The sequence below is a fragment of the Glycine max genome, chromosome 1, assembly GCF_000004515.6.
Source record: "Glycine max cultivar Williams 82 chromosome 1, Glycine_max_v4.0, whole genome shotgun sequence".
NCBI lineage: Eukaryota > Viridiplantae > Streptophyta > Magnoliopsida > Fabales > Fabaceae > Glycine > Glycine max.
Window position 1 is genome coordinate 37,378,412 of NC_016088.4, and position 16,895 is coordinate 37,395,306.

Genomic DNA, 16,895 nt, shown 5'->3' on the forward strand with positions numbered 1-16,895 from the left:
AAAATTAATAAAATTTACTTATGAAAGTAATTTTGTATCTTATATTTAAAACCAGAGGACTACGGAAAGCCTAAAATTTTGGAAGGATAATTTTCCATGTAAATTGAGACGTCCTAGACTTTCCATGTGACACCTTTATAAATTGTATTTTTTCATCTTGGTACATTATATAAATTGTACTGCATAGATATATAATTTTGACAGCATTGTCATCGAATGGAGACAACAAAGGACATGCAGATTGAAACAAAAGAAGGAAAAAGAGGGTGCACGCGTATAAAATTTCAAATCAGTTACTGTATTTTGTCCCGGGCATTACAGAAAGCCAAAAAATATAAAAATCATGACAGAGGAAATTGGAGGCAAAGCCTAACAAAGACTTTAAAGGGCATGAAATTAAATAATGCTTAAGACAACAAAAGACAAGGAAAAATCTATACAAAATTTTCAGTTTTTGTTTTTTCTGCCTTCCATGTTAGTCCCATCTTTGAGAGTCTCTTGTGCATCATTTTCCATTCCGAGGCTGAAAAGACAAGCTGCATGAAGATACAAAGCAGTAGGCCACTCTGGAGATACCACTTGGGCTTGCATTGCATCCCCAAGAGCTTCTTGTGCCATGTCATTCATCAATAAAGATAAGCAGCGTATTGCATACACTGTGGGTGACACCATGGTCCCTCCATCTATGAACTGAAACAAATGTAAAACACAAATATATAGATAAGTAACTTATTCACCAGCAAAAAAACATAACTTATTGTATAGCTTAATTTTTTTTTGTCTAGACCACAGGTATCCTTCATAGGAAGTAATCCTATTTGAGCCGAGTAGGATTCAAGACCACCACTTAAGTTGAAACAATTTCACACCAGTTGATCCGAACTTAGTGGTTAGAGTTTAATTTTTATGTCTTACATTTCTCATTAATAAAACATACTTTTGAAGTAGTTATTATAAAATTTAATAAATTTATAATATATATATATATATATATATATATATATATATATATATATATATGTATGTATGTATATATATAGATTAAATGACAATGTAAACATTTTATACAGTAAATATATAAACTATTTTCTCCTTATTTTATTTTTAAACCATAACAGCTGCAAACAACTTAAGGCTACAAGGAAAAGGCCTAAACAACATCTACTAATGTCCTGTTTGGTTCTGTAGTGGGAAACCCCAAACTTGAGTTTAGGAGTGCTAAACATGATTTTGCTAGAGAGAAAAAATTGGTTGTTCAGTTAAAATAAAGTTTATTCTTATTGACTAGAAGTAAGAAAAAATCATTAAAAATGTACCTTTTGCATTGTGGATTAAAAATTTTATTCTGATTTTACTTTTGAAAGAAAATTTCTTAAATATAAATCACTTTTCTTTAAAATTACTTTTAATTTAAAATTATTTATACAAGATCAGGATGATGCAAAATTAAGTTAACAAACAGATAATCCAAATTAGATGTTTGGCAAGACAGTATGCAACATCAGTCATTGCAGGTCTCTGCAACATTAAGCATAGCATCCAATTTAAGCCAAAAGTCCTTAAATTAAAATCCTCTTACTTGAGTGTAGCAGTCAATGGCAGTGATAAAGTCCTTAGCTCTAAAAGCAGTATCTCCATGCTTCTTCAAATTCAAGGTCTCCTGCATTTGGCTGGTCCACAATTGAAAGGAAAGCTGCAATTTCAAAATTAAGAAGGATCAACATTAGAGTTGGTAACAATAAAAATAGAGGGAAAAGTGTGCAAACAAAACCTCATTGGCAATTCCTTCATCATCCTTGTAACCAGTCTTCTCTAATATTTCATGTATTGCAGTAAGATCCAGTCTCAAACATGCTTCACCAAAAGGTGTCAATGTAATTGCTTTGTTAAGGATGCAGTTTCTTGCCGGAGACCCATTAGAACATATGAGGGGACCTGCTCATATACTATCCAAATGAGAAATTATAGTCTTCCCAAGATGGGTAATAAGTTCTCACATTGCTTATTATAACATTTTAATAATTAAATATACATAACACTTGCATAATTCCAAAGCATATGCAAATAAGAGTTTACTTTACACGAAATAGTTTTACACAATAAGAATTTATCTAATCACTACATCATATTAATGAATAAAATGATGTGATAAAGTAGCCAAATCTTATTAATTATCTGCATCAAATGTTTTACACTGACAATATATATAAAATATAATAATCATTACATACTTAGATTTGAATCCACTTTATTGATAATCAACAATCTTAAGGAACACACCAACTAGAAAAGAATATAGAAAGTATGGATGTACTTCATCAGCATGCTGCTAAAAAATCAGGTTCAAAAATAAGGGAAAAAGTGAAACATTTGTGTAATAGAGTAGAATGATAGATCTATGAGACCTAAGCACAAACTATTATAAAAGCTTATCATGCATGGAATATACCTCTGTTTCATTCTGAAGTGACATGAGAGATGCAACAAGAGACTTTGCATTTGGCCTCTCACGAGCTTCATATTGTAAACAACGAGAAGCCAAACGAACCAACTCAGTTCCGTCATCCTTTGAAAAGTGACCCTCTAAGGCAGAATCCATCAACATCAAAAAGTTTTTGCCACGAATCAGGTCAAGTGCCTGTAAAAGAACAAAAGTGAATGCTGTGAATATCATATTTTTGTTCTTCATTGAGATTGGTACATCAATGAATCACCTTATTTATACAAGACATGGTCTGCATGAACATTAAAGATTTAACACAGATATTTCTACGTAGAAGTACTATTTTGCAACTTGAAATAGATCCAAATAATTAATATACTATGACTAATATACCAAAAGATTGTAAACCAGTATTTTTTTTTTTTTAGTTAGTGCAAAAGAGTATAAACGGAAACGGTAAAGTTGTGCCTTGGTGACTTGTTGGTCATGGGTTCGAATCCGGAAACGGCCTCTTTGCATATGCAAGGGTAAGGCTGCGTACAACATCCCTCCCCCATACCTTCGCATAGCGAAGAGCCTCTGGGCAATGGGGTACGAAAAATGCAAAAGAGTATAAACAAAATACTAGAAAAGTTTCAAAATATGTCACGAGAATTTATATAATAACAAAGTTTCTTGCTTATGATATTGATATAAATTATAGTGTATTGTCTCATGCTGAATGTGTATTTTAAGCAACTATATCAGTAATTGACAGCATCATTATCCAAAATCAATGGCCTGAAGATCTCATGGAATTTTAGTTTGTTTAGTACTTAACAATGGAAGGAAAAGCTTACAAGGCTTGGTGGAATATGTTTACCACTCAAGAGATCTAGCAGCAGAGTTCCAAAACTGTAAACCACACTCTGTGGAGTCACTCTACCTGCATATGAACCCAAATGTACCAAAGAACAACAGTCACATACTAAAATATGTAAGCATATGCAGAATAATTCCACAGATGTTTCCCTCATCTAAAAGGAGGATTTTCCTTAGGGCTAGGGAAACAATTAAAGAAAGAAAGAAAAAAAACAAAAACAAGATGAATTTCTATATAAATTCCCATATAATTTGGTCAAACTTTATATTTCTAAAGAAGCAAAACAAAAGCAATTAATTTTTTACTTATTTGCAGAAGAGGATGTAAAATTAAATGCAGACCCCCTTTGTGATACAATAAAGATCCTGTCTAACAAACAGAACAGTACAACATTATTAATGGTTCTTTGACCATTCTGAAGTATTTCAGACCAATCTATACTTTTATGACTGATTCAGTGGCAGATTCCTCAGATTTCTTTTAGTTATGCCAAAGATCAAGGCCATGCACTCATGCAACCAACACACAAACATCCTAAAAATTTTGCCAGTCCTTAAGTACTCAGGAGGGGTGAAAGCCAGGTTTGTGCTGTAACTCTTGCCATCTCTGCTCTTCTTCATGAGTCCAAAGCAAGACAACCTGGGATTAGCATCCTGTTGATACATCACAAGCCAATCCAAGTTACAAATAGGAAGAAACAAGGTTTAGTTAGAACTTGGAAGCATTTATTAAACACCAGTTATACCTGATCAAACAAGATTCTGTAGGCATTGAGATCATGATACAAACCCCTTCCTTTACTAGTGCAATATTCTAGAGCTTGAGCTAAGTAGAAAGCCACCCTCAACCTCATGGCCCATTTCATTGGCTGTGCCTCCCCTGCACCAAATCAACCATGATTTACTTTTCTATGTTCAGAATTATAAGTCCTATGACCACAATTTAAAGAAAGATTTAAAACCCATCAAAGATTAACATAAAAGTTATGGTAATTACAAACAACTCACAATGAAAGAGAAGCTTGCCCAGAGTTTCATGTGGCATAAACTATGCTACTAGCAGCCTCTCTTCCCCTTCATAGCAATAACCAACCAAATTTGCTAGACGTTCACTTCTAAGGCTTCCCACTTGTCTGGCTTCCTCCAAAAAGCACATAACACATCATGTCAAACTCAAAACAAGCAAGAAAGTGCAACAAATTTAAAGTTTTAAATTGCAGTCTGCAGACGTATTTGTAGCCTCAATATTGAGGTTTTGGAGATCTCCGTGACTGCATCACGACCACAATTGTGGCTAAAGCATGGAGATCTCCACAACAGCATCCCAACCACAATTGTGGCTACATGAGCTGCATTCGGAGATCTCCACAACTACATCACGACCACAATTGTGACTATATCAGCTGCATTTGTCCACAGCAAGGTTTTAAAAAATAGTTTGTGGCTGTGATTTCAGCCACAGCTACATGGCGACAGTAAATGTGATCGCATTAGCTTCATTTATCCACAATTTCTCGTCATATCAAGGATAGAGATAAGACTGCAACCCCAAGTGCAATTGCAATTTAAAACCTTGGTCCACAATTATCTATAGAGCCCTTTTAAAACTTGACAAAAGTAGTAAAAAAATGAAGTGTAAGTGCAAGTGACAAACGAGGAATTGGCGAGAATCAGGCCAAGCAAACTTGTTGAAACGTTGATGGCGATCCACTGTCCATTATCAAGTTTTCCTTTGTAAACAACATTGGGAGCTTTCTCACCATGCTCAGATACTATGTTTTCTGAGGAGAACCCATTTGTGGCAGCCTTCAGTTGCTCCAAACTGAACTCACCAAAACTTGGCCACAATTTTCTCTCACCCTTCTCACCATTTTCTGCAACAAAGACAACATTTTTTAAGCGAAACAAGAGTTTCTAGACAAAGGGTCTGTGCGCTGAAAACTCAAAAACAAAGAACAACACAAACCTTGGTCAGAGGATTCAAGGACAGAAGGTTTGAGGTGAGAGTGGAACCAGCAGAAAGAGAATTTAGAGCAACGAGCCCCCATGTAAGTGCAAGAGAGGAAGAAGAAAGAACAAGAACAAAAAGATGCCGTTCAAGCAATCAAGCCTCAAAGGTTGAGCGGCTAATGAATAAATAAATAATGATCACAGAGTGGTCATTGTTGTGAACCTTCTTTGTGTTTGTTGTGTTATGTTTGAACATTAATGGCAAAGAGTTGGCAATTCAAAAGGTTTCTACTAATCTATTCTTGAGGTGGCTTCAACAACTCTTCATTTGTACCTCAATTGCTGTTGCAGTGTAAGTGTACAGAACAGTGACAACACAAATACAAGATGTTAATTGTTACAACAATTTTTTGTTATCACTTTCTTCTTATGTCTTTCTCTATCCCTTTCTTTGAAACAGGCTTTTCTTTCTTCAGTGATTCAATTTGTAAAGGGCCTTTCCCAATCTTGGCTTCCTGGTTTTGGCTTTTTGCTTTTCTGCTTTCTCATCATTTTGCTTAGCATTTAATAAAAGGAAATTTAAGAATACCTTTTATGTGAATTTGTTTGCATTGTATTTTTTTTATTATTATTATATGTAAATGAATCCCATTTCCAATCTAATGAAAAATTTGTTGAAATATTAACTCCAAAAATCTAATATTTAACCCAGTGTTATAAATATCATTCCCATCATCGACTTTGTTGGGGTCATTGATCACTGTTTTATTTATTTATTTATTTATTTATTTATTTATTTATTTATTATATACTCAAGTATATAAACAAAATTAAAAACAACATACAAATGAAATTAATTTACATGAATTGTTAGTATAAAATATATTTCCAAAGACATCCAATGAATTTTATTTTATTGTCATATAATATTAATAAATAAAATAATATGCTAAAATAATCAAATTTTATTAAATATTTATATAAAAATATTTTACACTTACAATATATAAATTAAATTCAATAGAAATTTAGTACAATCACTACAGTGATAATTATATCAGCACTAGTTCAATTGTACAATTGATTCAATTCAACAGTCCACTCAAGTCTCCAACCCATTGTCCAATCACTTGAACTCAGTTTTTTTGTCAAAAAAAAATATTTTCTTTTTTTATTCTTCGAAACTAATCTTTTGTTAATGACAAATGATAAATATTTTACGTTTATAATAAATTATTTTTAACTATTGATATTTAAAAAAAAACAATATACAGTAAAATTCAAGTTAAAGAGGTTGAAAAAGGTAAAGGGAAAGAGATAAGATGTTAAAAACAATCTTAATAACCTTCTCGTTGAAGAAAAGCAACTAAAAATGCTAGTTAAAGAAACGACAGCTAAAGCTAGTCTCATTTAATATAGTTATTCTAATATATATATATATATATATATATATATAAATAGAAACTGATTATCTAATGGATATAGTTTAATTGACAATATATATTAAGTTTGTGGAAGAAAACATGGGTTCAATTCCCACAAATATATCTTTAGTGAAAAACAAAGAGTTTTATGTGTGTGACACCCTCTACCCCTCACATATATATTGATAAAGGAATAAAAATTCAAATATTAATTAATAGTATTTTTTTTTTTACATTTGTAAATACAAGTTTTTCAAAGGGATAAAAGGCTCACATTCACTTTCTTCTACATCATATTCAAACTTGTCCAAATAAATAATAAATTTATCTCGGTTTAAGCAAGATCGTCTACGACTTCATACAATTAATATAAAACCCTATACCCCAATGCCACATCCTATCAGAGCGTTGTGTCTCGACGTCCTTCAGCACAAGGTTCCTTAAATCAATTCACCTAGTCGTCTGCTCCCCCAAACACAAAGTTCAAGATCATCACAGGATCCAAACACAAACAACACACGGGGAGTGAGTTATCACATTCCTAACTAATAGAGAAACAAGACAACTAGATATACATATCATATAAACTAAATAAAATTTACTTACACGTAATTCACGTAATTCCACCACTTTGTCATTCAAAGTTCACTTTTCATCCATCAATCACACTTTTCAATCATCAATCACATTACACAAAAATCACATTCTCTGATCAAGACATAATAACACATCAATTTCATAATAAACAATTAGCAAGCGCATGAGACAGTTATGCTAAGACTCAAGCCTATATGCAATGTGGTACCATGTCAGTGAAAAATCACCCTGGGGCGCTTAGGAGTACATAACAAGACACACCACACAATGGGTTTGTCAGGTCACTCTCACTAAGTAAGATCATAGGGAGACCAGTCAGGGTCACGATGTTTTGCAAGAATGCTCCAACCATATGGGATCAGCATAGGCTTAAAGGAGCACTCAAACTCGATGACCCCCAAGGCCTACACTCCGAAGAGTCCGTCAGGGCCTCTCCCTCCTGATTCAGGTCCAACCCCTAAAATCATTTTAGCACACAAACACTGCTAGTGAATTATACAATACCTACGACCTCACACTCGTGTCTTAAGCACGTACAACATATTGCGCTACAATTTAACACTGGTTCCTAAATAGGAACCTACACTTTCTCTTTAACACTGGTTCATAAATAGGAAACCTACACTTTCTCTTTAACACTGCGCATTTACACTTTTCTCAAGATAACACTGGTCGGGTTATTGTACAATTCACAGCTTACAACACAAATAATGTCACATCAAGAGTTAATCACACACTTATTCAAAACCAAAACTCATTCACAATTTCACATCTCATAATGTCACAATCCACCATCACATGTTTTCACATATCTCACAATTCAACACCTGTTCTACTTTACACTTTTACTCAATCACAATAACAATATTATAATCTCAAGGCAACATATCATTCCACAATTCATCACATATTTCATTTATAAGCACTGCTCATGAATTATACAATACCACAACCTCACACTCATGTTTTAAACATGTTTAACACAATTGCGCTACAATTTAACACTGGTTCCTAACTAGGAACCTACACTTTCTCTTTAACATTGCGCATAAACACTGGTCGGGTTATTGTATAATTCATAGCTCACGATATAATTAATGTAACATCAAATGTTAACACATCCACTTATTCACAATCGAATATCATGTCCACACTTTAACATCTCATAACATCACATCAACCATCTCATAACATTCCCAATGATATTCATAAGGTACAACATACACATGTTCATAAAATTTAACCATAATATTTTCAAACTCCAACACTTAATAATTTTTGGAATCATACTATAACACTCTACAATATTATTTATATAAATTATTAATATAAATAACTACCTCTATATATATAAACTAGCATACATCATATTAAATCACAAATTTCAAAGTAAGCTTTCAATGCACAAATTCTAAATAATTATATGAACACTTTGGTCAGTTTCAATTATGATATTAATTTTTTAAATTATATATAAAAACCTAAACAGCAAGAAAAAGAGAAAATACAAAATCAATATCTCTCTCTAAATTTCTCCTTACTTTATTTTATCAATTCATATTAATTAGAAAAAGTACTCAATTTATAGGGTTCACGCTCAACACAATAGCATATCAATTTCACAAAAATTGGTTTGTCAAACATATATAATTCACTGTAATAATTATAAGGATAAAATGAAATTGCAAAAACACCCAAAAACCCATTCCAATTGATATCTCTAAGGATCCCTACACATGTTCTCACTAGTTCCCAATTGTGAATAACTCATCCCTTACCTCTAAGCGGACTCACGTGTCTTCCGAATGCGATAACAGCATCTTGAGCAGTTCCCTAAGATTCCTCCAGTTTCTCCTCCGACTGCTCCGATAGAGTTCCCAAACGTCAGAGAAACGTAAAAGGGATTGAAGCCTCCATTTGGACTATCTTCATGCGATTCCTTTTTCTCTCTCCACGAACATCATCTCGAAATCCCAATGGTCAAAGCGTGAGAAATTGAATTTCGAACAACATATCCAAATTTCACAACAATCCAACGGTTAACAAAATCGGGATCGTAGTTTTACCAAGATAGCTCTGGGTTTCTACGGAAAAGAAAAAGGCTACAATGCGAAGGGTGTTTCTCTCAGTTCAGACATGATATCGAAATTCCCAACGGTGGGAATGCTCAGAATTGTGTTGTGAACGTGGTGCTCAAATTTCACGACGATCCAACGGTGAATGATTCTGAGATCGTCGTTTTTCTGAGACATGTTTGGTGGGCTACGGGAAAAAAGAAAGGGTTTTGAGAGGAGAAGAAAAAAAACGAAAATGAGGTAAAGAAGAGATAGCGTCAGTGTGACACCTAATCTAACACTATTTATAGCTAGATTTACTCTATTTATTTATTTATTTATTTATTATTTTATAAAGATAAACTCTATTTTATTCTCTATCAAACAAATAAATAAAATACCCTTTTTATTTTCTCTCAAATCATTATTTTAATTAATAATTATATCTCCTTATTTATTCATTTATAGAATCTCATCATTTTTCTAAAACTCTATTTATTTATAAATAAAAATTATTTTTTTAAATTAGCTTACGAAAAATGGGATGTTACAATGTGCTTCGGGAGAGTTGCAACTAGGCCTGTATGAAAATTGGATTTTTTTTTATTTTTAATTTTCAACAGATCCATTTTTTATCGACTTTATAAAAGTGGTTAGGCTAACTAAACCAAATTATAAAGTGGATTGGATCAATTTTTTTTTTTTAAAAAAAAAAAGCAGTTCAAATATTTTGGTTTCAATTCAATTATTTATCTTTTACCTATATATGGATCCATTTTTCTAAAGAATCGAACCAAACCTCTTTTTTAAATGGTTTGGTTAACCTAATCATTTTCATAAATTGGTTCAGTCAGTTTTTTCACCAAAACGGTTTGGTTTTTTAATGGCGATTCAATTCAGTTTTGGATCCATTTAGTTTGCCTTTTTTTTTTTTCACACTCCTAATTGCAACCCTCCCCAATACAAGCACACTAAGTAGACACTTGATACAAGAAAAAAAAATCATATCTAGGAATTATAATTTTTTGAAATGAATAAAACATATTTCGCTGATCATAAATATTCCTATGAATATAAATTTCTTGAAAATCAAAGAGTAAGTAAAATTTTTATCAAAAACGTTAATTATATATCGCATTAAATAACCTAATGAAAGAGTAACATAGTATTTCTATTCCAATAAAACTTTCTTTTAACTTAAAAAAGATAGATTTTCACCTCTTAATGAGAGTAATTTTGTGGGAAACATAACTAATCAACATTCAGGAGAAATATTATTTTTAGTGAATGTTATTTTAAAAAAAATCAAAAATGGGAAATAGAGTAGGAAAGTAATTCCGGGAGTTCATACCGGAAGAAGGTTTTTATTGAAAATATTTTTAAAAAATTAATGGGCCAAGACTCAAACCCAAGATTTTGGGATTTTGGGGTTATTATGACAATGCTCTAACCAATTAAGCTAATGAATCAATTACATTATAAAATAAATAATATTAGTATACATAAATTATTATTATACATAATTATCACTAACATTTTAATGCATATTTAATACACATGTAAATTTGAATAATAAATATTGTGACAATTAAATTTAATTTAAATCATACAAATATTTATTGTGCATATTTAATGTGCATGTAAATTTGAATAATAAATATTTACTTATGTAATCTGTATATTTTTTTAAAAATAAAAAATATTTATTATGACAACATTTTATTTGTATTACAAAAATTAATATATATTAAATAAATATTATTTATTTTATAACAACGTGAATTAAATATGCATTAAATTTTATAATAATAATCCGAATTAAAAAAAATATTTAATGCAAGCTTTGGTTTTCTTTAAATTTTAATGACTATTTTGCCCCTATCTTGTTTTTCTTTAAATTTACTATGCATGCTTCCGATTTTACGCTTCCTTTGTGTTTCACTTTCACTTTCATCCTGTGTGCTGGGTGATTTTTGCAAGCTTTGGTGGTTTTTGCAAGTTTGTTGGAAGTAGTTGTTCGGTGAAGGTTAAATATTGGTGGTTTCTATCGTAGTTGCTCTTCTTATTCCATCGGAGGTACGCATTTTATGATTTTTTTGGTTTTTTGTGTGTGTTAATATGTTACAAAAGCAGTAAAATGTTGAGGAAGGTTATTCAGTAAAAACTTCTTCCAGAAGAAGTTTCTTCTTTCGAAAACTTCTTCCGGAAGAAGTTCTTCCGAAAGTTTATGCTACTTATTCCAGAAGAAGTTCTTCCGTAATAAGGTGTGTCAGCTTCCAGTAGTGCACACTGCTTCTTCCGAAAGAAGTTCTTCCAGAAACTATATTTTTTTTTAATTTTTTTGGAATTGTGTTTTTAAATTTGTGAAAAAATTAATATATATGAATATTATAATTTATAATATTTGTATTTGATATTTTTTAAATTGTGGATAATTGGTTTAATTAGGTATAATAATTTAGGTATATTATTAAATGATTTAGATAAAATAATTATATTTTGTTGTAGTAGTAAAATGTTTTATTAGTTGTTAGTTATAGTGTTAACTTTAGTTTAAGTAAATAATTTAGTTTCAACTTTTGTATTACTTGTGTATGATGCATAATTTAATAATATGTCGTTAAGATGGACGAAGATCAATGGACGTATGACTATACGATGTCACAAGAAGTTCATATGGATTATGATAATGAAGAAGAATATGGTGTGAATGAATCACATGTTGATTGTTCGAATGCTTTTAATACCTGTCAGGTAATCATATTCATTAGTTTGAGTTATTTGGTTGAACGTATGTTTCGTATAAAAATTAATATGTCGGAGTTGCGTTGTAGGTCTTTGGTACTCGAGATGATGTTTTGCAGTGGGCTCGAGCAGTTACCCATGAAAACGGATTTGTTGCAGTGATTATGAGGTCTGACACAGATACTGATAGCAGAGGAAGAAGTTCATTTGTGTTAATTGGGTGTGAAAGGAGTGGTATGTACAAGTATAGGAATAAAAAATTCGTTAGAAGAGACACTGAGAGTAGGAAATATGGTTGTCCCTTCAGGCTTCATGGGAAACCAGTGCATAGAGGGGAAGGTTGGATGGTGAAGTTGATCTGTGGGATTCACAATCATCAATTGGCCAAGTCCTTAGTTGGACATCCATACGCTGGGCGATTGACTAAGGATGAAAAGAAAATTATTGCTGATATGACAAAGTCGATGGTGAAACCAAAAAACATCTTGCTAACGTTGAAGGAGCACAATTCCAACAGTTGCACCACGATCAAGCAAATTTACAATGCAAGAAGTGCATATCGTTCTTCAATAAGAGGAGCTGATACCGAAATGCAACATCTAATGAAGCTTCTCAAACGTGATCAATACATTCATTGGCATAGATTTAAGGATGAAGTTGTGGTGCGTGATCTGTTTTGGTGTCACCCAGATGCAGTAAAGTTATGCAATGCATGTCATCTGGTGTTTTTTTATAGATAGTACCTACAAAACAAATAGGTACAGACTCCCACTACTTGACTTTGTTGGGGTGACACCAACAGTGATGACATTCTCTGCTGGGTTTGCATATCTGGAGGGTGAGCATGTTAATAATATTGTATGGGCTTTGGAACAGTTTCAAGGTCTATTTTTAAGAAACGATCATCTCCCTGTTGTTATTGTCACTGACAAAGACCTAGCACTGATGAATGCAGTGAAAACTGTGTTCCCAGAGTGTACAAACTTGTTGTGCAGGTTTCACATCGATAAGAATGTCAAGGCGAAGTGCAAATCTTTAATCAGTCAAAAAAATGTTTGGGACTATGTGATGGATAACTGGGGTACTTTGGTTGATTGTCCGTCCGAACAACAATTCGCTGAGTTCTTTCAGAAGTTTCAAATTGCTTGTTCACCTTGGCCAATGTTCGTTGACTATGTTAACGACACATGGACTATCCCCCACAAGGAAAAATTTATTACAACCTGGACGAATAAGGTCATGCACCTAGGCAACACAACAACAAACAGGTATTAAAATCTTATTTTTTTCTAGTAAATGATATTTAATTGTTGTATATTTTTCATGTTTGTTGTGTATTTTAAATGTAGGGTTGAATCAGCTCATTGAGCTCTAAAAAGAGTATTACAAAATAGCCTTGGAGACCTGTGTAGTGTTTGGGATGCCATGAACAACATGATCATGCTGCAACACGTTGAAACTAAAGCATCCTTTGAAACCAATACGCATGTGGTTGGACATGTATTTAAAAAAACCTTATACAAGAGGCTCGTTGGAATGGTTTCAAGGAACGCTTTAAATGAGATTGCTGGCGAGGTTGAGTGTCTGCGTTATCTCGGCAACGATTCCTCTTCTTGTGGTTGTGTGATGAGAAGCACGCTCGGTCTTCCTTGTGCATGTGAGCTTTCTAGGTATACTGCTGGCAGCATCCCAGTGGATTCAGTCCATATGTTCTGGAGGAGACTTTGCTTTTCAGACCAAGGGTTATGTGAGGCCGAAGTCAACATTAAGGAAGAGATTGAGACCATATCTAAAAGATTTGAGGAACTTGATGTGTGTGGCAAACTAACTCTCAAGAGTAAACTTCGAGATATTGCATACCCTGATCATAACTCTATGTGCACTCCTCCGTCAAAGGTCAACACTAAAGGTGCATCGAAGAAACCGATGAAAAGAAGTCAAAGATCCACAAAGCGTGATCCGTCTTACTGGGAGTATGTTGATGCTTTTCATTCTGTTCAAAGCAGCAACTCTTTAGTGAAACGTAGTGCATCATCTTCTGAACCGCCAAAGACAACAAGGATCATCCCAATGTTGGATCAATTTGCGCCATTTATACAGGATTTCATTCACAACGTTGTGGATGTGAAAGCAGACGGTAACTGTGGATATCGGTCCATTGCCGGTTTATTAGGTATGGGGGAAGATTCTTGGTCATTGGTGCGCAACGAATTGATTAAAGAACTTGGCAAATGGTCGCATGACTACACCAACCTCTTTGATGGCACAGAGAGATTTGAACAATTAAGGTTGTCCCTACTTGTTGATGGGTTTTCCAAGGTATGTTTTTAGGTTATTTTTTTTAAGAACAAACTTTAAATAACTTAGATGTGTATGTTTGCTTGATTCAAGTTAGTGTGGACAAGTGGATGGATATAGCAATGGCCAACTCCATATATTAGTAGAATGCAGCAGTACACAAGCTTGATGTCATTCAAAAGAGACTATGTCGACCTAAATGAAGACTGAACATGTATTGTTTATCTAATTGTATTCATTATGTGATATAATTTGTTGTAATCCATTAAAGGATAATTATTAAGTACTCATTGCGTTAAGAAAAAAAATTAGTTGGTGCAACCAAAATCAATTATGCATGTACGATACATCGTTGTCATAATTGACAACACATAATGATATGCATGCGTATTAAAGTTTGAGCGTGACACGACATTGACTTCGTAGGAAACATAAACACGAAACATGTCCACGCGTGTTCTTTTGTAAAAAAAAAAAAAAAAGTGAAGCAATCTGTCGGTGAGAACCATGTATATATATGAGACACGGCAAACGCTAATAAATCACACATTATCTTGCCTTCACATACTCTCCCAATTGATACACAAAGTATGGCATTTTTAGGAGAAACTAGCAATCAGACGATTGTCAACTCAAGGTTGGGTTTCATTTTTTCAAATGGATTAATTGTTCACAATGATAGTGGGGTTTACTTCCAAAATTTCACTCCGGTGCTCATTCGAGTACCAAACAGTTGTGATTTTGCAAGCCTAAAAACCAGAATACACAATACCCTTCAGCTAACCGACAGACAATTTTTGGATGAAATTCACTACCGCCAGCCATTCACCCATACATGTAACCAAATTGGCTTTCAATGTATGCAATTGATAAATGATGATGATGTCAACACAATGTTAATGTGTAATGATCAATTTTCGTGTGTTGGTCTGATTGAGTTATTATGCACCGTTGGAAGAACACCAGATGAAGTAATAAACTTACTTGAATGCACTACGACCCCTACTCGTGACGCGCTCTTGTATTACAACGAGAGATGGAACATGCCACCCCAGAACAAATTTGTAAGATGCGCGTTCGCAGAAAAAAATCCAAAGAAATTTGAAATTCTTTCAGGATGTACCCTCAATGAATTGAAGGATTTGATAAAGCAAGTTGCACCTAAAGGGATTCCCTCTCATGGAATTCACGAATCACAAGCGGTAAGACGATTGTTTTTTTGACAACCATGACGTTTTGAGTATTCAGATAAAGTTATAAAATATGAAATTAATGAGCTGAAAACCAACGCTGAAGTGCTGAAGGTGTTAGTACAGTCTAACTACTGGAAAAATATAGGCCAATAGAAATTTTAGTTGTTTTTACTAAACATGGTATGGAATTCGAAGATGATGTGGATGCCACGTCGCTAAACGACTGAATGCAACATTTCTTTTTTTTTTTTTAATGTAACTTTTATCTGTTTGTTTACAGCGTGTTTGAATTCCATAATAAAATTGAAGGGTGGAAATCCTTTTTTTTTTTAATTTCGTGCTTATTTTTTGAGGTGTTATTCGGTGGAACCAGCTGACGATATTATGTTTTTTGGCTTCTTTGACGTCCAAACATGAGAAATAGCGCCCCTCGAATGTCTTAGGCGACTCGCGCATAATTTTAGAAAATCCCCGAACATGGGTACTTGAACATGTTTGAAGGCTCCAAATCTTTTTTTGTTAATTTCGTGCTTGTTTTTTGAGGTGTTATTCGGTGGAACCGACTGACGATATTATTTTTTTTTGTCTTTTTTGACATCAAAACATGAGAAATAGCACCCCTCGAATGTCTTAGGCGACTCAGACATAATTTTAAAAAACCCCGAACATTGGTACTTGAACATGTTTGAAGACTCTAAATCCTATTTTTTTTAATTTCGTGCTTGTTTTTTGAGGTGTTATTCGGTGGAACCGGCTGATGATATTATTTTTTTTGCTTCTTTGACGTCCAAACATGAGAAATAGTGCCTGTCGAATGTCTTAGGCGACTCGCGCATAATTTTAAAAAACCCCCGAACATGGGTACTTGAACATGTTTGAAGGCTCCAAATCCTTTTTTTTTAATTTCGTGCTTGTTTTTTGAGGTGTTATTCGGTGGAACCGGCTGACAATATTATTTTTTTTGGCTTCTTTGACGTCCAAACATGAGAAATAGCACCCCTCAAATGTCTTAGGCAACTCGCGCATAATTTTAAAAAACCCCCCGAACATGGGTACTTGAACATGTGTGAAGGCTCCAAATCCTACTTTTTTAAAAAATTTAGCTATGTTACTTTAAAACATAAACATTTAGCTATCTTATTTTTAAAAATTTATAATTTTAATCTCATTCTTATGAAGGAAAGTCATCATTTTCAGAATCGGAATTGGAATAGGAATTGCAATCGAAATCGAATTCGAAATCGGAATCGGTGTGTCATATAGAGTGCAAAAAAAGTAAAGTAAACTATATTAAACAAAAAAGTGTAACAAATACAAAAAATGATGTCAA

At 33.2% G+C, this 16,895-nt stretch overlaps 1 pseudogene; it reads right to left on the minus strand.

Moving 5' to 3' along the window:
- Positions 1–275: 275 nt before the first annotated feature.
- LOC100813713 (serine/threonine-protein kinase BSK6-like) lies at positions 276–5,791 on the minus strand (annotated as a pseudogene).
- Between the last annotated feature and the right edge of the window lie 11,104 nt (positions 5,792–16,895).